This window comes from Amphiprion ocellaris, chromosome 1 (genome assembly GCF_022539595.1).
Source record: "Amphiprion ocellaris isolate individual 3 ecotype Okinawa chromosome 1, ASM2253959v1, whole genome shotgun sequence".
In the NCBI taxonomy this organism is placed as follows: Eukaryota; Metazoa; Chordata; class Actinopteri; family Pomacentridae; genus Amphiprion; species Amphiprion ocellaris.
Window position 1 is genome coordinate 17,062,855 of NC_072766.1, and position 23,596 is coordinate 17,086,450.

Below are 23,596 nucleotides of genomic sequence, written 5' to 3' on the forward strand. Positions count from 1 at the left end.
ACGAGTTCTTCGAGTCGCCACGAGTTCTTCGAGTCTCCATGGGTTTTCCCGAGTTTCTGGAGTTTCCACCAGGTCGGAGGCAGAACAAGTTGTCATGAAGAGGTGTTGAAGTCGGCCAGGATGGACTGACTTTTTACAGCGACTAGAAGGAAGACGACTAGAAGAGCAGGTCTTTAACCAGCATCCATAAAATCCATGGAGTCAGCTCCAGAGAAATGAAGGGAGGTCAATTTTTTATCAACCTCCATCCAGATGTTCAACTTCATATCTTTACTTTGACATTTTTAGCACCACAAACCTTTAGTATCACACTTTATCATTTATTAGGACTTTATCGGAATCCACCATCAGATTTAGTTTTTGTTGAAAAACTTTATTCTTGTCGTCATGGGACTGCAGTATTTAAAACTGTTCCTTCTATTTGACCTCATGTTTATTAGTTTTAGTGGAGAAAGTTATTTTAGTTGTCGATTAGTCTCTTAAAAACCAAATAATCAATTGGATTAGTCAAGCGGTTTAAATTTCTTACTTTGTCATATTTTAAATGTGACAGAAAATGGAAAAATAAAGTGTCTTGAGACAATTTCACCTGTAATTGGCGTTATATAAATAAAATTGAATTCAAATTGTATGTATCTTGTAATGTTGGAGTAATTCAGCCATATATGTTGGAAAACACATTTTCTTTGTCCATTAACCTGTTGATTGTTTTCTCCAGTAATTCATTTCTTGTTTTGGTTTATAAAATGTCAAACCCAAATATATTCAGTTTACTGTCATAAAAACCAAAAAGATTTACATTCATGATGCAGGAATCAGGCAGTTTTTCACTTTTTATCTTAGTTTAGTCAGAAACATAGTTGATAATGTGTGAATTTTTGCAGCTTGTGAGCCGTAGAAGGTTTTAATCTTTTGGGGCCGAGTGTCAAAAAACATTTAGAAACCAACATCCACGAAACACTCAACAAAGATTTGAACATCATTAAAGGGAAATCCAACTTTTGCATGACAATGTCTAATTAAAGGACATTTATTTCCAACGTAAATGTGTGATATTCATCCTCTGGAGCTTTCTCTTCACGTCGTCTTCCACCTGGATTGGTTTGGTCGGGAGCATGTGCAACAAACATTTGAAAAACTGCACTTTAACGTCAATGAATGACACTGAAGTTTAATCTCTACATAAATGAGACTGAGTCTGGATGTGCTGCTCTGTCATTAACTCCTAAGTTTAGGGAAAGTTCAAACAAAAGAGGACAGTTCAGATCAGACTTGAGAATGAGCTTATTTTGAACAAACATCTCAGATTTTCTGAGCTTCAGCACCTCTAGCAAGATATTTTAACAACAAGCAACTCAAGAGATCCAGAAGTTGGAGAGAGTTAGCTTTAGCTGAGCCAAAGAACATGTGGGACGCTAACCTAGCAAACATTTCAGACTTTTCTCTGTGAATTCTGAGAAATAATTTCCTATTTAATGACAGCTACACATCTTAACTCAGTCTCATGAAAACAGACTCTAATTCAGTGTCATCCATCCATATTAAAGTGCAGTTACCCAAAATGTTTGTTGCACGAGCTCCAACAAAACCTGTCCAGGTAGAAGGCCACTTTGACAAACAGGAAGTGGACGATTCCAAGCAGATTTATAGAAGGGGGAACCGGACTGTACTAAGTGTGGTTGAGTATAGAGGGGTGTTTTGTGGGTTTTTTAAGGCTGATAATTATTATTAGTGAAACATTTGGAGTAGATATTCATTTGCAGTAAATGAAAATATTTAAAATCTTGGAGTTAAACTTAGAAGAACACAAACTCTAACAGAAAACTTTGTTGATACGTTTTTGTTTTGTTTACAGATGTTAAGTTAAAGGAGTTTTATTCGTGACGTATAACCAATCAAATCACTCCAGAAGACAGAGCGACCACAGGTAGATAAAGGTTCAGAGCCAAAGTAGCACCATTTTTAAATGTATTTATTACCATAAATCAGTAAAAAATAAAATACTGATAATCAGTAAATCAGTCAGTCCACAATTACTACAATTCTACAATGTATGTCTCTTTCCTTTGACTTGTTATTTGTACAATATACGATGTATATGATGGTGTTTTTCATACCAAAGGCTATACTATGATGTTTTCTATGAGACATACTCTGTTTGTTCTGGCCCTGAGCTGCTGCACTCCTCCTCTGTTGTTTTCTGGATTGTACTCAGCTGCATGCCTTCGTCCACCCGGCCTCCGTTGACTCGTCCCGCCTGCCGTCTCTGGAGCTGAAGCTGGATTGGAACAGACCAAAGTACAGTCCAATCACGATGCCAGCTGCCTCTCAAAAGGCTCCTTCATCTGGTGGAACTTCTTCTGAGGGGAAGCTGAGCTGGCCCGGCAGAACTTTGGAGATGTGTTCCAGTGGTTGGTGGATGTGTGGGGAGATAGAGAGGGACCTTTGAATTGTTCAGAAAGGAAAACAGGGAACCCATTGGTAGTTTTAGTTTAGGCTGCTACTGCGGTGTGTTTTGGGGTTTTAAGAGGTGAACAGGAAGAGGTTTTTTTTCGTATTGATTATCTTTTACTTTGTTCCTGGTTGGAATGCCCATCAATGTCAACATGAAGTTCACTTTTATCTCTGTTTATTTATTTTTATTTTACTAACACCCATTTGCTTTTAACCCCCTCACATGTTGTGTTGTAAACTTACTCTTTCAATTAAATACTCGTCAAACCCTCTGGAAACCAGCGTTTGTGCTGTTTTTGTGTTCCTCCTCACCTACTTCAGACAGCCAGGACACAACAACGTTTTGTGGACTAAAGGCTTTTCTATGACGTTTTTAGAGTGACATGCTATACTATGATGTTTTTAGACCAAAGGCTATAATATGACGTTTTTTGGGCGATGTTATACTATGACGTTTTTAGACCAAAGGCTATACTATGACATTTGTTGGACGACATGCTATACTATGACGTTTTTAGAGCGACATGCTATACTATGATGTTTTCTGAATGACATGCTATACTATGACGTTTTTAGAGCGACATGCTATACTATGATGTTTTCTGAATGACATGCTATACTATGACGTTTGTTGGACCAAAGACTATACTCTGATGTTTTTGGAGCGACATGCTATAGTATGCCATTTTTAGACCAAAGGCTACACTCTGACATTTTTTGAGTGACATTCTATACTATGACGTTTTAAGAGCAACATGCTAAACTATGACAATTTTAGAGCGACATGCTATACTATGACGTTTGTTGCGCGACATGCTATACTATGGACATTTTCTGGACCAAAGGCCATACTATGACGTTTGTTGGGAACATGCTATACTATAGGCTTTTTCAATTGACATATTACTATGATGTGTTTTTTGTTTGTGTTTTTTTTGTTTTTTAGCAACATATAATAATTTGAACAGTTTTAAAAATTACTATACTTTTACCTGTGCAATGAAATATTATTCTTTTTAGGCAAAGGCCATGTTTGATTACATATAGGCTATTAAATAAATGTTTATTAAAAAGTATTTTAAAAAATAATAACCAACTTAGGCATTTACTGAGTCACTAAAATAGTGTAGAGTGTACGGCCACATCAGCATTATTATAAGCATCCTCTGGTAAATTCACAGCCATATATTGTAGGAAATCTAGCTGATCTCATCATGATGTCCACTTACCATATGGACTTCAGGAGATGATTAGATGATGATAAACTGTGACCTGCTGGTTGGGTTCTCTCTGTTCTCATATTTCCTCCATGTTTGTCTCCTGATGCTGCCTTACTTCAGCCAGTCCATGAGCAACAGAAAACACAGTTTGCCTTGTACCCACCGCCAGGGGTTCCACTCTTCCCACTCCAGTCTGTACATTTGCAAACGTTTTTGCTTCTTTGAACGTGATGGAGTTTCAGGTGTAGACATTTTTAAACGTGCGGGTGCAGCAGCGTCTGTAACCAGGCAACCAGAGACAGGACCGGACACACAGAGACGTCTGAAGTCTGTCCACTGGACCTGGCATCGGGTCCTCGCTACATGGGTCCTACGAAGATGAAATTGGCTGCCCTTAATATTTCCTGTGTTTTATTTTATTCATTATGCAGTTTTGACGAGTGTGTGACAGACGTGTACGGGGCATTTACGAAAATACGGAACAACTTGCGTCCCGTATTGACTCAATACGGGACGCAACAATTAATTGTCAAATAAAGGACGTTTCCGTATTTTAAGGGACGGGTGGCAACCCTACAGAGCAGTGTAAAGAAACTGGTCACCTAGCAAACTGAATTAGTCTAGGTTACACTTTGTTTATTATGTGTGTTTTCTGCTCAAGTTAATGTCCTGGTTTGATTCATTTTAAATTACTCCTGATCTTGAAAGGTTTTAAACTGTGCAGTCAAAGTAGTTACAACTGTGAGCGAATAGCTTGAAATGAACTGCCCTAGACTGCTCTGTTCATAGCCAACCATTCTTTCACAGCGATATCAAGAGTTATTGTGCAATGATAGTAATGCAGCCCATTTTTCAACCGTTTCCTGTTTAGTATGTGTAACCTCCTCTTAATTTGTTCTAAAAGAAATGTCTAATGAGGCAGTCTAGTCTTTCAGTCAGGTTAAGTCATTTATCCCATTGGTGGTTTGCATTATATAGCTTTGTTTTTCTCTGTTCTAGGAACTATTGTTAAATCATCTTTTTGTGAGACTTTGTTCTCGTTTGGAGCATATTATCGGACGCAGCCCTCTGGATCTGGACTTCTTAGAGTTCACTTGCACACAAGAACCTGTGTTTTTAAATGCTTTATCCAACCAAGTAGAAGTTTGCCCAGCTATTTTAAATGCACTAACACAGCTACACCATCTTACCAGCTCAGAAAAAGAAAACAGGAATCAGTACATTGCAACTGTGCACTCAGAGAGAGGAGCAGCTGGGCGACAAAGAATGGTCACATCCCCAGAGCACCTGTACAACTTACTGGAACTTAATATGTCTGTCCCATGTATAGATAATGGTATCTGTGAAATATTAGCTGAGTATGTCAAATACTTTTAGATTTTTTTGAAGTGGACCGTAGACCTAGTTTCAGTATTTTTTTTTCTCACATTAAAATTTGAGGCTATATATATTAAATATAATATCTCAAGAATAATTCAAGATAAAAGCCTGAAATTTTCATTTATTTGTCTTGCTAACATAAGCATATCAGATTGCTATTAAATACAGCGGTGGAAAAAAGTTTTTGGACACCTCATACATTTGTGAAATATTGCATTAAGAATCCCTCTGAGATCTTCAAATGCCATTTCTATTAGTTCAGTCACAGCCATAATACGAAACAAATCCTAAAAAAGTCAATAAAAACTTGAAATTCATTGGTTCCTTAAAAATAAGAAATTTTAAGTATTGGGTCATTTTGGTAGAATTTAGTTTTGTTAGTCATGTAAACAATAAACAAAAAAAAGCATCATTTGTGTCTGTCTAATGCAGTCACACCTTTTGAAACACAAAAGACTTTCCAACAAATATTTCACGATAATATTTGAGATTGTGGAAAATTTTCAAGGTCCCTGAAAACTTTTTTCCACCACAGTATCTGTCAAAGCATGAAAATTTGCCATTGGAAAAATGCCACTATATTCAGAAGGATATATGTGGTCATGGTTCCATTATGCCAATGTCATGGTAATGACTGGATGCAGGGCTAATTTACAAAGAAATTACACAAAACAACATGTCAGGTTTCGAAGACTGGACTTTTCATAGACCACTTCATTTTTTTCATATTTCAACTCACCCATAATCTGAGATTATTGATCTACTTGTTCAGTATTATAGATTCTTCATCATTGTTCTGAGATAGTGTAATTCAAACAACCTCAAATTTCAATGTGCAAAAAAATGCCTGTTGAAGTAGGTTGACAGTGACAGCCAATTTAAAAATATTTTTTGCTCTGACAGTATTTGGCATACTATATATATATATATATATATATATATATATATATATATATATATATATATTTATAAACAGCAGCCTATAAATATATATATATATATATATATATATATATATATATATATATATATATATATATATATATATATATATATATATATATATATAGGCTGCTGTTTTGTAATATTGCAACGGATTTTCATCCCATTCACCAGTGAGAAAATAAAGTCAGTACAGTCCAGTTCATTTTTAACTCCTGCTTTAATGCCGTGATTGCATGTATTGTTCACCAGAAATATTCTTAACTTCAGATACTTTAAATGTATGGCAGAAACACGCATACTTGAGCCAGATAACCTGTCAGGTGAGTTGGGAGAACAGGTAGGGGAGGGAATCCAAAAGTGCACTTAGTTTTGTCAGTCAAGTAAAACTAACTAGAGAACAACACCTAACATATCTTGACTGGCAAGGTGCAAATACAGGCCAGGATATCAGTCTTAAATGATGTGTAGTCCTTGTAATGTCCTGGGATGTGTAAGGTCTCATAGCAGGTGGAGGCTGTCAGGTATCTGCCATTCACTACTTCTGTGGAGAGAGTTCTTGGTAGAGTCTCCCATCCAGTCCAGAATTTCACCAGACTGGTCAGTTCAGACGGTGTTGCTATGGAGTGGATTAAAATTGATTAAATAAATGGCTACAACAAATGATCAAAAACAATCTAGGGTACGCATACTAAACAGGAAACAGTTGAAAAAATGGGCTGCATTTATCACTATCATTGCACAATAACTCTTGATATAGCATGCTGTGGTCGGCTATGAACAGAGGAGTCTAGGGCAGTTCATTTCAAGCTATTCGCTCACAGTTGTAACTACTTTGACTGCACAGTTTAAAACCTTTCAAGATCAGGAGTAATTTAAAATGAATCAAACCAGGACATTAACTTGAGCAGAAAACACACATATTAAACAAAGTATTACCTAGACTAATTCAGGTTGCTAGGTGACCAGTTTCTTTACACTGCTCTGTGACTTAACTGCATTTTCGGGCGCATAAATCACACTTCCACCCATTTGTGCGTTTATAAAATTGTTACTCAACTACCCAGCTGCAGAACGTGCTGTCTGTATGACCTCATTACTGTGCTAGCGCGGCTAGCGCTGTATTAGCGCGGCTAGCGCTGTATTAGCGCGGCTAGCGCTGTATCTGTATTAGCGCGGCTAGCGCGGCTAACGCTGTATTAGCGTCGCTAGCGCTGTATTAGCGCGGCTAACGCTGTGCTAGCGCAGCTAACGGCATGCATTACAGCTTACTGACTCACATAAACAAACCACATACAGGACAAAAAGGATTAATACACTCACTGAAGCGCCGTCGTTCATGCATGTAGCCGTGGTTGACCCCGGTCTTGTGAGGTGAACCGTCTGCGTCACATGACCGGAGGAGCGCCACGTGATTGGCTGGGCGTTGGTTCGATTTTGGCCAGGATCGATTGTTTACGCCTGAGTCCCCCGGATGTGAATAGCGAATTTTTTGACAGCGAATTTTGAACATTGAATTTTTTGATGGCGAATTTTGAACATTGAATTTTTTGATGGTGAATTTTGAAGACATTGAATTTTTAACTGGTTTTTAGAATTTTGATGAGCTAAATTCAGGCATAAAAAAATTCACATACGTAATTTTGATGCAAAAAAAATTCAAAGTAAGAAATTCAGCAGCTTTTAAAATTCAGAATCTGATGAGTCTGATTTGCTTCCATACATGTCACTCGTTTACAAATTTGAGGACCACTGTGCAAAAAAATTTCCGTTTTTTTTTGTTTTTTGTTTTGCTTGTAACAACATTCTAAGCAGCCGTGTGACAACAAAACATTTAAGTATGTGACATGCTAGCAACTTTATAGTTCTGTCCGTGTATTGCCTCTTTCCAACCTCAGATTGTGCTGTTTGAGATCTCGACACCACAAAAGCCCTTACATGATTCCATTATTTTTTTCCTGATAATTTCACAATTTGTCCAAATACAGACTGTTAAGGAATTAATTCCAGGCTTCTTCATGGAACAGGTATTCGGAATTTACCGTCAAACCATAACCAACAATTTCCCGGCACTCACAGAATACTTCACTTCTGTGTATTGGTGCACATCTCCTTCAGAATAAAGGCAGGTCTCGAAACGCAATGTGTAAAGGCGTATAAATTTCATGTTGCTAAGCACAAGTCTTAGCAGCCCAGTCATGATATTGTAATAAGTGCTATTTGGGTGAATCAAACCTTTAAAATCTTACGTAGGATATGAAGTAGTACTTTGTGTGGAATACTCAATGTGGTCCTGAAAGTGCAGCCTGTGTAGACAAACACCAGGGCTAAAACGAAAGTGGCATACTCCTTCAAAAAACCTTTTAAATTCAAAATATATTTTGAGTGAAATCATCCTTTAAAGCCGTAAGTTCTGCATTTAAACCGTAATTTGTGTACTTTAGTGATCATCTATTGTGGTAACTTTTTTAAAAAATGCTCTAAATGTGCGACCGGACGTGTGCAGCCCTCTCCGTTCAGCCCTCTCCGTGCAGCCTGCGGCTCTGCAGACATACCCTTCTAATGGAAGCTGCAGTTTCAGCACCCGCACTTCTACGACGCTGGTCTCTCAGACAGCGCCACCCACCGCAGTGGATGATCGCTAAAACTGTGCGACCAAGTTTTAAATGCTTGTTCCACCCAAAGTATTATTTGTAGTTTTAAAAATGTCTTCCACTCAAAATATTACCTATGGTATAAAAATTTATTTTTCCAAAAGTACTACTTATAGTTTAATAATGCATTCCAACTAAATAGCATTTTCTAGCTGTTGAGTTATGGCTTTAAAGGTGTATTCCTACTCAAATACTACTTTCGGTTTAAGTACTTGTAGTTTTAAAAGTTCATTCCACCTGAATAGCACTTTCTAACTAATGATAACTAATTATAGCTTTCAGATTTATTCCTCTCCAAATATCACTTTCTGTTCAAGTGCATGTAGTTTTCAAAGTTTATTTCACCCAGAATATTCATTTCAGTTTAATTCTTTTTTTCATTTAAAATGCTACTTATAATTTTAAAGATTTCTTCCATTCAAAACACCACTTTCTGTCCAAGCACTCATAGTCTTAAAGATATTTTACACCTAAATAGTATTTTCTAGCTAAATAGTTGTGGTGTTAAAAATGTATTACACCCAGTTTACCACTTTTTGTCCAAGTATTTATAGTTATTAAACTCAATTCCACCCAAAGTACTACCTTCTGGCTAAGTACTTATAGTTTTAACTTTGTTCCGTCCCAAATAAAAGTTACATTTTAAAATGTAATTCTATCCAAGATACGACCTGTAGTTTTAAAGATTTTTCTCACTTGAAATACTACTAATACTTTCAAAGGTTCATTTTGCCCACAGAACTACTTTCTGTTCAAGCGCTTACTGTTTTAAAGATGAATTCCACCCATTTATTACATTGTTATTTACAGATTATTGGTTTATTCAACCCAAAATCTTTACATTGTTTTGTTTTTTGTTTGTTTGTTGCCAGTGTTTGTGGGCACATTAGTCCTGAAAATGCAGACTCTTTTATATTCACTCTAATAGTGCGTTATTTTTAATGATGACTTGCTGTAGTGACAGCAAACGCACAAAACGTTGCGTTACGGACTCCGCAGACTATGCTACAATTTGAATTGTAGACGATAAAATCGATGTAATACATAATGTTTAATATTTCTGAACAGTAAATTGGATTTAATATGAATCATTCCAGCCCCACATGTTGTACTTCTGTGATAATGTTGGAGTTGTGCTACTTTACTGCGTTTTTACTGCGCAGTCAGTCGCTCTCCAGCCGCAGCCCCGCCCCTCCCGCTGCTCTCAGAGAGGAGACCTGAAACCCTTCATTTGTTATGACGAACATTTTGGTCTAGACGCCTCTATTACTGCTTTTTCGTCAGTATGTAACCCGGAGCTGCTTATTCCGCCGTAGGGTTATGTTCAACGGTAAGATTTTCAAATGTTTCTCGTTAACTTTACGCCGGCAAACTGTTTATTTACCTTTCATTAGCTCGTTAGTCTGGGGAAAGTTAGCTACAGAGTGGGCGGTTGAACTTCTCTAAGCTAACGTTAACGATGAGCATTAGCAGCAGTCTGAACAGGTAAGCTAGTTAACGTACTGTACCTGTTCAAGAGTTGACTCACTGGTGTTTAGCTGGTATTTAGTAACGTTTTCTCGAGTCAAAGCAACCAGTTGGGCATTGGTCATGAGTTCATCTCTCAGTAACTTTGGCAAACTTAATTTAAAGGTGACCTAACGTTACAAATGACATCACTTGTAACGTTATTGACAAAGACAGCACTAGCTCTGTAACCTGCTCCCTGAATATGTGTCATTGTTTACAGTACTCCCTCCCCCTGTGTGCTGCTTTGCTGAGAGACAGATCAGAGAAGAACGTGGATGACTGACCTGTTTAAAAAGAGAGAGGAGAGAGAAAGCGAGAAAGACACATCCTGTCACTTGCAGCGCAAGAACAGCAGCCCAGTGAAGGAAAGCTACGAGGTGTGTGGTGATGTCTGAGGCAGAGGCAAAGGAGGCTCCCGCTGCTGAGGAGAAACCAGAGCTCACAGCGGGGAACACGTCCAGTCATACCCCACAGGTACAAGGTGGAGCAGCTGCTTCTCCATCTGGGGCCTCTGCACAGCCTCCTGCCACCTCAGCAACAGAGGATGAGGATGAGAGTGAGGATGAATCAGATATCCTGGAAGAGAGTCCGTGTGGACGCTGGCAAAAACGTAGAGAGGAGGTGAGGAAAGACCAGGAGGTTCTGCTTTGAAAAAGAGACTTTTGGCCCTTCGTTATGTATACTAGAGTCATGGAGCTGAGCTGACTAGATTAATGGATGCAGTAAAATCAGGCTGTGGGTCTGTTTTCTGCTGTTGTGTGACATAATACTGATCAGAAAATATTCCTCAATCATAGAACATTTATCTGCATGAAATGAACAGTTTTTTTACATTTTGGGACATCACTTTGCATATTGATTCCATACAGTTTCGAATAACGGTTATATGAGAATGTAAGAGTCATATTTTCATGATAAAGACCAGAGGCTCTTCAGAAGTCAACATTATCAAGAAATCTCTGTGCTCTAACTAGCCAGTATGTTATTTTATAAGTAGTTTGTAGTATATGCAAAAAAGGGAGTGCTTCACAATTTGATCCCTAGGAGTGATTGCCTAAATCATTTTGTATTTTTTCAAGGATTTTGTTTATCTGATGGGAGCCGTTCTAATCTTAGTTGAGTTTAATCAAGATGTGTGCCAGTATAATATGTAACTGTTATGGAAAGCAAGTTTAAGTTTTAAAACGGGACAAAGCAGACAGCTGGAGGGGAAAACAGGGTACAAAGAATATTGTAAACCTATGAAAACACAGCACCACATCTGCTGAAATAGAAAGGCGATGGCAGTTAGTATGTGCTCATAAAGTTTCACTGCTTATTCTTTTGTGAACTGTTTTGGGGATTTGTTTCATTTCACAAGTAAAATATATTATCTCATGAGCCATTTTTCTTTTCTTTTTAAATGTAGGTGAATCAGCGTAATGTTCCAGGCATAGATGCTGCATACTTGGCAATGGACACAGAGGAAGGGGTGGAGGTAGTTTGGAATGAAGTCATGATTTCAGAGAGAAAGAACTTCAAACTGCTGGAGGTAAGGCCCAGTATTATAGCACAGAAATACAACAGTCAGTGATAGTCAGTTTTAGGGAGTGTGCTGTTTGGGATTTGACTGTCATGTATTTTGACTTGTACAGTTAACTGAACACAAAACTTTTTTTTCTGTGACATCATGTAAGGTGTGGTTCCTGTTAAAATGTTCAAAAGGGAATATAACGCTGTCTGTTTTTATAGATCTGGTGATCTAATGTACAGGATTTTTTTTTAAAAACGGAAAGATCAGTTGTGAAAAATATAGTTTACTGTATTAGTAACAGAGAACAGAGTAAAAGTTGAGTAAAAGCTAGACTAAAAGAAACTAGTGACAGTTGTAGTATATGTATTTTTGTATTTGAGCCTTTCCTTGTCCTGATCGAGGCAGGCAGTGGCATAGATTAGGAGGTTACAGACATGCAGGCACAAAAAGAATGTTCTACATGAAGATTAAGAGTGTGTTACAGTATCATGAAATCACAAAAAGCCATCAGTGATCACAGTGATCAAGTCGGGCTAGGCTGAGTGAGTCAGAATGTAGCTCAGAGTCTGCAATGTGGAAATGGAAAACTACAGTTAGGTTGTGCTTAAACTATGACTATTGTCATCAGTGCATTTGTACTTAAACAATAACACCACTACTACCACTCTACTGAAGCTTAGTTTCATCAAACAATTTCTACTATAGCACTAACTAATATCACCAGTTTACTTAGCAGCACAATACAAGGCTCCAGACTAAATTGTCTGAAACACCACATAGATCAACAAACAAAGCAGTGCATTCCATCTTAACTATAATCCTCATAAATACTTTGATAATAAATAGGCAATTTACAAAACAACAATGTATTGTTTAATTTTGAAGGAAGTGAAATAATGTGTGTAGATTTTAAAAAATATGTTAGATGTGCTGCAATTCCATTAGTATATCTGTCCCTGCATAGACTGTTCTTCATGCTGTTGTTGTGCTTTATGTGTGCATAATGTTTAACATTTTCAGTCGAGTCAGTAAACGTTTACATCCATACATGGTGTTTCTTTCTTTGCAATACTTCAGCCACATAAACTGCACCAGCCACTCCTGTGGGGAAAAGTGAGTCTTTTTCAGCACAAGATCAAGATCACCTGCTGAATAGTTCTCAGTAGAAATTTTGGATTTAAGTGATATAAGAAGATCTAAAAGAGCTCTTCTTTTTAAAAATGAATCGATAGTTCCAAGACCAGTCTGTAGGCCAAGTAAGAGCAGAAGTAGTCTACTTACAGACCAGATACAGGTAGACAACATCCCACACAGAATTGTCTAAATCCCATGTTATGGTGACAAGAGCCTTATGTTAGCTCTCTGCACTCATCGTTTTGTGTCTCACGCACACTTACGCACACACACTTCAATTCTTCATCCCTCCTAATGTTTTACATATATGATTTTTTTGTTTTGTTTTTTAAAGCAAGGACCATATTTGAAGGGTCCCACTTATACTCCTAGTTGTAAAACTGAGTAGTATTGTCTCTAAAAATGGACGCAGTCGGGAACCCTCCTTTATTCTGACATTACTGAGTTCAGTTCTATGAATGTTGTTATAATGAGCTAAATCACAGTTAGCGCAAAAGCAGCATCTAATCCTAATTTATTATAATTGTGCTGTACTTTATATTTTTTGCTTGAATTTAGGAAAAAGTGAAGGCTGTATTTGATAATCTCATCCATTTGGAACATGCCAATATTGTCAAATTTCACAAGTACTGGGCTGACACAAAGGACAACCGGGCCAGGGTGAGTCTCAGGCCTTACAAGACATTATCATCTCTTTCATAAATAGTTTCACGTATTTACAATTTACATTGAAATCATGTCTCTACATGTGGTGTCTCCTAATTTCTTTCTCTCCCTCAGGTAATTTTCATTACTGAATATATGTCATCAGGAAGTTTGAAGCAGTTTCTAAAGAAGACAAAAAAGAATCACAAGACTATGAATGAAAAGGTGCCAAATGACTTTATGTATTATGTACTTATAGTAGAGCAAAGATATATGAGAAGTTGTCTTTCTTCTTTCTATCTTCAATACAGAAAGAATAACACTGGCTTTTCAGAACAAGGGAGTAGTAGTAGTTATAATCAGACAGTAAAAATAATATGACATTTGGATTTTTTAAATATACTGTGTGCTGCGTTTGATCAAAGCTAAATGACATGGTGCGAGTCGTACTTAGTGCATTTTGGAAACCTGCTTGAAAGCACTCTCATAAGATATGTGGTCCTACAGGCTTGGAAGAGGTGGTGCACACAGATCCTGTCTGCTCTCAGGTTGGTTTCTCTTCTTCAGACATTATGTTATATTCAATATTTTGCTTCACAGAAAGATGCCCTCACATGGAAGGTAACCCAGACCCTTTGTGACGTTTTCTGTACTTGTGATTTTTTTTTTCTGTTTTGCAGTTATCTCCACTCATGTGACCCACCCATCATCCATGGCAACCTGACCTGCGACACCTGTCTTCATTCAGCACAACGGACTCATCAAGATCGGATCAGGTAGAATTACACTGGTTTCATCCCAGCATTTTAGGTAGTTGAACTGAAGCAATGTTGATGGAGTCAAATGATACTAAATTATGCATTTCAGCACTGGAAATTTCACAAATATACAGTAAATTTGTATGATTGCACAACAGAACTGTCTTGTTTGACAGTTTAAACACCCATGACTTCTTGTGTGGCATAATTGGTGGCAATATTGCCGCTCTTGTACAAAACCAACCTGCATATTGTGTCAGATATAAACAAAGGTGGTGTGTGGTGGGGTTTGCAAAACCACTGTTGTACGTGTACATACTGCTGCAATGAAAGTTCAGCCACAAACCTTCCAAACCTCCTACACCATACAATAGTTTACACAATATGCAGGTATTATTTACACAATATAAAGGTGATATTTACATTGCCTTTTGTACTCTGGCTTTTGTTCCTCTTTCTCTCTACTTCCTTGGTCTGCATATTCATTCTTTTTGCTCCATACTCACTTTCCTCATTGGTCTCTGTTCTGATTCTATATATTCTCTTCTCCTGTCTCATCTGCAGTCGCTCCGGACACCATTAACAGCCATGTGAAGACGTGTCACGAAGAGCAGAAGAACTTGCACTTTTTTGCCCCAGAATATGGAGGTAGACATGACCAAAATGATGCAAATTTTTTAAACTATATGGTGACACAACAGAATAGAATGAAGGCAGAGTAATGTATTCATAATAAAACATAGTAAAAAACATAATATGGTAAACTTTTTAGTGTAACTATTTTGACACACTCAGCCTGACAAGAACTGCCTGGATAAATTAACATTAACATTCTGAGATACTCAAAGGACAAATTTTGGTCATTAAACTAAGTATTTATTTTAATACACAGCCTATTGTTTTGTGATGTTGCAGGGTAAGCATAAAGAAACCATTAGATCAGGGTCATACACCTGCTCTTGAATGTCTCCTTTATTCACTGAGTTGCTGTTAAGGTGTCCTTTTCTCTTTATTTACTTTTTTTCTTACTCTTTGTAGCTGACGATGATGTTACCACAGCTGTAGACATCTACTCATTTGGCATGTGTGCCCTAGAGGTGAGATGGGAACCATAATACATGATATAATAGCACAAGCCTTTTCCAAAGCATTCTGTCAGTGTGTGTTGATGTGTTGCAGATGGCACTTTTGGAGATTCAGGGGAACGGAGAATCCTCTTATGTTTCTCAGGAAGCCATCAACAATGCTATTCAGTTACTGGAGGACCCACTGCAGAGGGTGAGATAGTGTGTTTGCATGTTAATGAATATTTTGAAATTTCATAGGCTAAGCTTTGTGTGTATATTAGCGTGTCTTGGTGTTTATTTGAGATTCTCATTTTTGTATACATCAGTGTGTAACCCAGATGCTTATTTCTTTAGGAGTTAATCCAAAAATGCCTCGAGTGTGATCCCAGCACAAGGCCTACAGCCAAGGAGCTTCTTTTTAACCAGGCACTGTTTGAAGTTCCGCTCTTAAAACTGCTAGCTGCACACTGCATTGTTAGCCACCAACGTGAGTCTATAGCACACGCATGCAGATTATAACATGTTTTGTTTGACCAGAAAAGAGATCAAATACTTTGACCTCAATGATTCTTCTTGTTTTACATGCATCCCACATCATAGTTAAAAGTGGAATATCATCTAATTAACTCACCAATGTTTATAATTGTCCAGATATGATTCCAGAGAATGCCCTGGAGGAGATTACAAAAAACCTGGACCCCAACCTCGTCATTGCTGTGACAAAAGAGGATGTTCAGCTCAAGTAAGTGCCAGAAGCTGATATACATCTTTTCGAGAGTCAGCATCAGTTAGATATAGCAGAAATAACAGCAATACCCAAACAAAATAATAAAAACTCTGTTACACAATATGCAAAGATATTGTCAGCCTTTTCAATGAAAGGCTGTCACATCTGGAACACATTGCCTAATGAAATTAATAGGATAGCAGATTTAAAAACTTTTACAGCAAAAGTTAAGTATTGGCTGAAAGAAAAACAAGAATGTACCCACCTATGACATCTATAAGGTCCAACTGACTGTGGGTTGTGTCATTGTGCGTGTGCGTGGGTGGGTGGGTGGGTGTTAAAGGTTTTTAATGTTGTCTGTGCTGTTTTTATTGGTGTTGTTGGTCCTTTGACTACTTTTACTTAAAAGCCCAACCAGGGACTGGAGTTGAAAATTAGCTCAATGCTATACACTCTATGTCTAATGCATCAGTTCTATGTGTTCTATGTTAATTGCATGGTCCCTGATCAAATAAATAAATTAATAAATAATGTCAGAATTTTGTAGCTAAGAGGGACGTTTTTATAACATCAACATCATTCATTTAGATTCTTTCCTACCTAATTTGTTAGTACTAGAGCATATGTTTATGAACAACATGAAGTGGTCAAATAAGCAACTTGCTTGTGTTTGTATGAACTCATATATTTGAGTTTACAGATGACATATTAACTTATTTAACACCCTGCTGTTTAAAAATTTCAAATGGTACCATCAAGTTTTACCTCCTTTTTTCTGTAGGCTTTCACAGTTTCCTGCTTTGGAGCTTGATAAATTCCTGGAGGATGTGAGGTAAGAAACAAAGCAGTGCGCAGCAAGGCGGGCTGTTAAAGTGTAAACTGTATGTCTGAAAGCTTTAGAGATACAACACTATCTGGCCACTTGGAGGCAGTAGTGGACCATCTGACTGTCTTTGTGCTGAATGTTCTCATAAAACATTGATCCTGCACCCTTCACTGTTTTCTAACATGCTTTGGGTTAATGCTGTTACCCCTCTCTCTGTGCAGCATATTATTTGTCAATAATTGTTATATTTAGGACCTCTGTGTCTCAAACTAATTATTGTTTATGTTGGTTTATGCAGCTCACACTCCTTTACAACTTCTCTGTCTCTCTTCTTCATTACCTACTGTTGTCATGTTTTCTCAATGTCTCTCTTTCTTTACTGTTCCCCCTCCTTTCCGGATCAGGAATGGTATTTACCCAATGACAGCGTTTGGGGTGCCCTGTCCGCAGCACGCTCAGCAGGAGACTGTTAAATCTCCCATTGTCATCCCTTTGGTTAAATCCCCCACGCCTGAGCCTGCAGAGCTTGAGACACGGAGGGTGCGTATAAAAGCTTAACAGCACATTACAAAAGCAGTAAAATGGGCATTTCACAAGTGATCATCCTGATGCCAGTGCTTCACTGAATCAAGACGTATACTGACATTTGCTGGAGTAGTGTAAACTATTGCTCTAAAATTGTACCACTTTAATTTGAGAACTATACACATGCTTCTTCTGCAGGTCATTTATGTGCAGTGTAACTTTGAACCCATGGAGGAGGGAGCAAAGTATCATGTGAGTCTCTGTTAAAACATTTACAGGTTGATTAACTATTGTTCACTTATCTCAAAAATTTGTTAGCGTCATTGACAAACAGCATCATAACATTCCAACAGTTTTTTATTACTTCAACAAACATAAGCTTAAAAAATAACACTCTGTGGTTTTCTGTTTCTCTTCTTTTAGCTAACATTACTGCTGAAACTGGAGGATAAGCTGAACAGACATCTAAGCTGTGACGTGTTACCTTGTAAGATCAACTTTATATCGTCGATTCTGTATGACACATATGTAGTGAGCTTACAGACCCAGTGGTTTCATATCAAACGTCCACCCAGCCTCACAAGTTTTTGAAAATTTTTTTCAACTTTAAATAATAACGCTACACAAGCACTTCGTGCAGAAATTAGACAATTGGATAAATTAATGCGTGTCCAGTTCAGGTGAGGTTGAGGAGAAGATTAACAGCCATTCCTCAAGGCATTTGAGCCAGTGGGGATGTCACTTGACTTCGTTCTCCTTCCAAGCACATCTACTTGTGTGGCATAAAAAAAATCCTGCCAGAAAGCATTCAGTGCTTGCGTTATGGGATTGTTGAGGGAATGGCACTTACGTGCTTTTGTGCTTGTATATGTAATTTTTCGATCCATATAAAAATGTGTCAGACTTCAGAGTGAGGAGGCGTTTTATCAAGTTTGGCAATTTTGTCGATATGGATGGTTTAGGTGTACAGCTTGCATTTAGAGTTAGTGACAGATTTGCGTTTGACATCTTAGTTGTTAACCACATAGTTTTAATATTCAGTACCTCTCTGTGTTTTCATGTGCTTGTGCTGAGGCTTGTAGGAAAGTGAGAGTGAAGTTCCAGAGAGAGCTTCAAAGGCGTCACAATATACAGTGTGCAAGACTATTTTAGGCAGGGAGACTGACTGTCGCTTATGTGTTGTGAAAACCATGTAGTTCTATTTATACAATTATATTTAAATATCTTTCAAGAATATTTTGTCTTAATTCCCACAATGCTGTAAAAATGCATATTATCCTGTAAAGCAACAGTGAATCTTTTTTTACAAATCTTAACTTACTGATTCAAAAAATACACGCCAAGAAATCAGTATTTTATTTCGCTGCTTTGCTGCAAACAAAAAGGGCTTTCAAAGAGAGGCAAATGGGAGTATATCACACAACTGGTCAGATAATTTGGTCAGTATGATCTAATATGCTCATGCACGCACAGGTATGGTAGGAATGTATAATGTTGCAGGCGTGTGGGGAATGTCAGGCCTGTGAAAGGCTGCAGCTGACAGCTGTCACCTCCTTTGCCCATGTCTTCCCAGGCTTTCATCCCCAGTCTCTCATTCACACACCCACACACACACACACACACACACACACACACCCTGTTCTCTTTGTAAATATACCCTGTTGTTGATATCAGCAGATATTCTTCAGAGCCCTCCTTATCAACACACCAAAGTCCAAAGTCACTCTGTGCAGGGTCGCCTAGTTAACTGAGCCACTCAAATTTCACCTCCTTAGACTACTATAATGCATTCACAATATAAGCTTGTTTTTCATCTAAACTATTTTTGTTGTATGATTATATATCGGAGCACAAGAAGCAGACAAACAAGGAAGCCACACCTCAACTTAAATATCACTTTCCTCAGAATTTAGCTGAGGGCTATTGGTGTTTTTCTTTCCTTAATGTTGGAGTTGTGGGAAGATTCTATCTCTTCCTGTAGTTTGTGTTGTCTCGGCCACATTCCTGGTTCGGTTGTAAATTGACAGCTAGGTTATTAAAAACTGATAGACCATGACAACTCCTCTGCTCACCAGTCACAGGCAAAGAATGTCTCAATTTGGGGAGGTAACTAAAACAACAGTGAAAAAGCAACTGTATTAAATACTCTTCATTTATTAAAATAATAGGTTGGCACTGATAGGAGGGTTATGTTGGAGTTATGAGAAAGTAGGCATCGGGAGTTTTGAAACATTTTCACAACATCATAAATTCTAATCTTGTTTGTTTTGAATGTTTTCCCCAATGTTTTAGTCAAGTAGCATCCAACATTTCCTGTGCTTCCACGTTTCCATATTCTGAACAACTATGCATACATCTTATTTTTTATTTAGAGTGCTTTGTGCTTCACTGGCAGTTCAGCTTTTTGGTGTGTTACTCCCAAAGCTATCTTATTACTACAAAAGTGTGAGCTGTTACACTTTTTTCATGCAATATAAATGGTAGAGTCAGAACAAGGAGTTATTTGATGTAACAAGAAGTTGTGCAGCTGTATTGCAGCATCCTTTGTTAATGCTACTACTGGTGGAAAAGAACATGTCTTTTCTGAGTTGGTCCTGCATAACTGTTGAATGTTGAGTCATAAAGATAGGCCTTACCTGAAATGAACTGTTAGTTTGTAGCTCAAAACTTTATTGTCACATATTTGTTGATGAGCTTGTAGTAAGTTAGGTTCATGGGTCAAATACAGGGCTTATTGGAACCATGGGAAAATTGAAAAATTAATAGTACAGGAAAGAATATACTACTCACTGAGGAACAAAACTGAGGAATAAATAAGGAATTTCAGCCTGTCCCTAGCACAGTAAAAGAATATTTATAAAGCCAACGTGTTTTAACAGACTCTAACAAAGATTATGCTGGTTGAAACTTGTTGGCATTTTCATCCTGCTATGTCCCTGCACTCTTAGACTTTTTAACTCTGCTTGTTATCACTTAATCTTAATGTACACAGGAATATAAAAGTCACACTAACATACTACAGAATGTAGATGCAAAAGGCGACTACAGTAGCTGCTCTTTGGTGTGTTAATGTGTTTGTGGTGAGATTTGGACCTTATTTTCTGAATGCAATATTTACCCTAAGCCCAATCTTTTTCCAGCTGCAGGTGTATGTGTGATAGAGTTGATCAGTGTGGCGTTACATGTCTGTGAATTACTGTTACTAACTGTACTGGTGTGTGTTTCAGATGAGAATATTCAAGAGATGGCTGGAGAGTTGGTGCAGCTGGGCTTAATCAGTGAGGTGGGTGCGGTGTGTTTAAAAAAGATTCACATTGGCTGTGTGTGTGATGCTGTGGGTGAATTTGCCATTTCAGCAGAGTTTGAAAATGGCGATTGATCAGAATCAAGGTCAAACCCTCCAACACACAGACGCTTTTACCTTGAGCCTTATGCACATTTACTGTTACATATGTGAAACCCGTTCACTTTGGCATGCACCCAAACTGACACTAACGTTGTATAGACACTTCATCTCTTTGTGGGAAAGAGTATATATCTTTCTTCTTAATGATTCAGTCTTTTAATTGATTTTTCTGCATGTCATAACCACAATATTTGACAATTAATCCTCTATCAAAAGTAACATCTTGGATAGTTCAAAATGTCTGTATTCTGTCTGCAGATGGACCAAAACAAAGTCGCCTCTCTACTAGAAGAAGCATTCAACCAAGCTGTTCACTAGCAATGGTTTCCTTGACCATGGTACTGTCTCCTCAGAACTACACTCTCTACCTTGTTACATGTTCTTTTTGGATACTCAACACAATGAGTGAATTCAGTGTTTTTTTTTTCTCATGTCTTTTCCACAAAGCCTAAGGCGGTAATGTGACCAAAGGAGTGGGGTTTCTGGTACATACAGAGGATAAAACCTCCTCAAAGCACACAAAACCTTTAAGAAATAGCCAGACAAACCACCTGGAGTGATTTCACGTTTTTTTTTTTTTTTTGTTGTTGTTATTGTTTTTTTAAAAATACACATACATATGTTTGGAATTCTATTAAATGAGTTCGCTATTAAAATGGTTATGCTAAATTTTATTATCTCACTTTGTCCTCAAGCGCACAGTTGTATTTTATTATGAGGTGTTTACATTGAGATTTATCGAAAATATTATAAGAGACTGATTCTGGCCTTCCCCAGAGTCACAACTAACTCGCTGCTGTTGTACTGCTGAATTTCAATAGTACAATCTACACCTGTTGACAATCAGCAAAACTGTACAGGGGGAGGGATAGATTTACATCCAAAGAAAAACTTAGAAAATAGGTCAGGCCATTCTGTTCTGGATCCTAATTTTACGTGGTTCTCCGTTTCATTGGCCCCATTTTTGCAATGCTTTATATGACAGAACATTCCCAGCTCCTCCACTTTTGTGGTTTGTTTGACAAGCCAATCACCTGTTAGACTAAATATGTGGAATAGTTTGAAAACTGGATTTCAGACATGCAACTTTGTCTGTTGACTTTATTATAGACACATTTTTGAAATTTTTAAAGCCTTTGATACAGAACAACATGTATGTGCATTACTGCATTTCACATTTTGAGAAGGCATCTTGCCAATTTTCCCTGGAGGATGATCACTTGGTTACTTAAGGGGTACTGTGAACTCAGTTTTACTGAATTTGTGTTTATATTTTGCTTTGCTTGTGGCACACATACCTTAAAGTTCTCTTTTCATATTGTTTTTGTTTTGTTAAATTTTACCATTTGCTGCTTGTTGGGTTCACACATGCTACTCTGCCTTTAAAAAACATTCAAATGAGACTTGTGTACTGAACTCGGCTGCCATATATTGTAGAAAGAGGACCTAGCCTTTTCCTGACAGATCAGCATGTGTTTTATATGAAACAGAAACAGATTGTGTGTTTTTCTTGACTTATTTTCCTTTGGTTTACTGTGTTTACACAGAGACCACATTCTTAAAGAGTCTGAGCCAATGCACACCTGTCCCTGTTTCTGTTGCTTTTGTTTTCATTAACTAACAGACAAGTTGAGTGGATTGACATGATCCTTAGCATGCAGGCACTTCAATACAACATGTTACAGACCTTATTTAGATGTGTGTTGAGTTTAAGAGTTGCCTGTGGCATTTCTGTGACGTTTTGGCTCCAAACTCTTGGTGGACTACTGGTACTACTGTGTCTGAAAGCTCATACAGTTAAGAACCTTAAACTGACAGCACGAGTGCAAAGAAAATACAGCATACCCAGTATGTGTAGAAAATCACAGCAACTGTTTGGATACTGTTGCACACCGACTTACCTTGTTCTGGTGTTTTATTACAGTTATACTTCCAGTGTCTTGTAATTTCTCTACCAGCTAACTGAACACTGTTTTTTGAGCTTTCAGACTGAATGTTACTCCCATGCTTGTTGTTGAGTCGCACACCTCATCATTAAGATCATAACAATCCAAACTGTTGTATTTCTTAAGTATTTTAAAATTTTTTCAGGCTAACATTGTGTTACAATATTTTTCATTTGCTGTACAAACGTGTAGTCCATCTCATTGCATTGATTGCTTTATTTTACTCTGTCTTTGTGTGTATTTATGAAGTGCTACGATTGTATTTTCCAAACGTGTTCTAAAGTCAGCTAGGAGAATGTACTTGCACCACTTCTAGTACAGAGAAGTCGGCAAAACAGAACCAATGTGATCACCAGAGCTTTAAACCAACCCTCTCCCTTATGCCTTTTCATCTCCTGTCTCTCTCTTTGTTCTGTCTTTTCCACCCTATTTATTGGTGGTGATGAAACTGGTTATTAAATAATCGTACAGGGTGGGCAGCTTTAGCCTGTTTCTCCAATATGTGAGCTTTTTAGTTACATTTGGAAATTCTTATATTTTGTATATGACATGAATGTCAATAAATGTGTGTGTGTTTTTCTGAGACTTGTATCCTGACAAACTCAAAAGAAGAATGTTCTTACAAATAAATATGTGAACTGCTTCACTGTATTGTTTTTGGTTAGATTTACTGCATTTTGGGGTTCGTGTTTTAGAGCCCTTTGCACAGATTTTTAGGTTTGTGTCAAACACAGTGAGGTAATCCATCATAAGACACCTCCCTTATAAACAATATCTAGTTTCTTTTAAAACATGTTTTGAAAATCTGTATAATATGTACGCAAGAAGCATCCATAAGTGAACAACACTTTATTAGTAACCTAGTTTAATTCACAGTTGGTATATAGGTT

At 37.6% G+C, this 23,596-nt stretch overlaps 1 long non-coding RNA gene and 1 pseudogene across 1 annotated transcript; one reads left to right on the forward strand and one right to left on the reverse strand.

The window, feature by feature from the left end:
- Positions 1 to 6,197: 6,197 nt before the first annotated feature.
- On the reverse strand, positions 6,198 to 8,165 carry LOC129349473 (uncharacterized). The gene is made up of 2 exons (XR_008602489.1): positions 7,320 to 8,165; positions 6,198 to 6,615 (listed from the first exon to the last, which is right to left on the reverse strand). It is a non-coding gene; the product is annotated as an uncharacterized LOC129349473 (long non-coding RNA).
- Positions 8,166 to 9,820: 1,655 nt separating this feature from the next.
- Positions 9,821 to 23,349, forward strand: LOC111579228 (nuclear receptor-binding protein-like; annotated as a pseudogene).
- Positions 23,350 to 23,596: the final 247 nt, after the last annotated feature.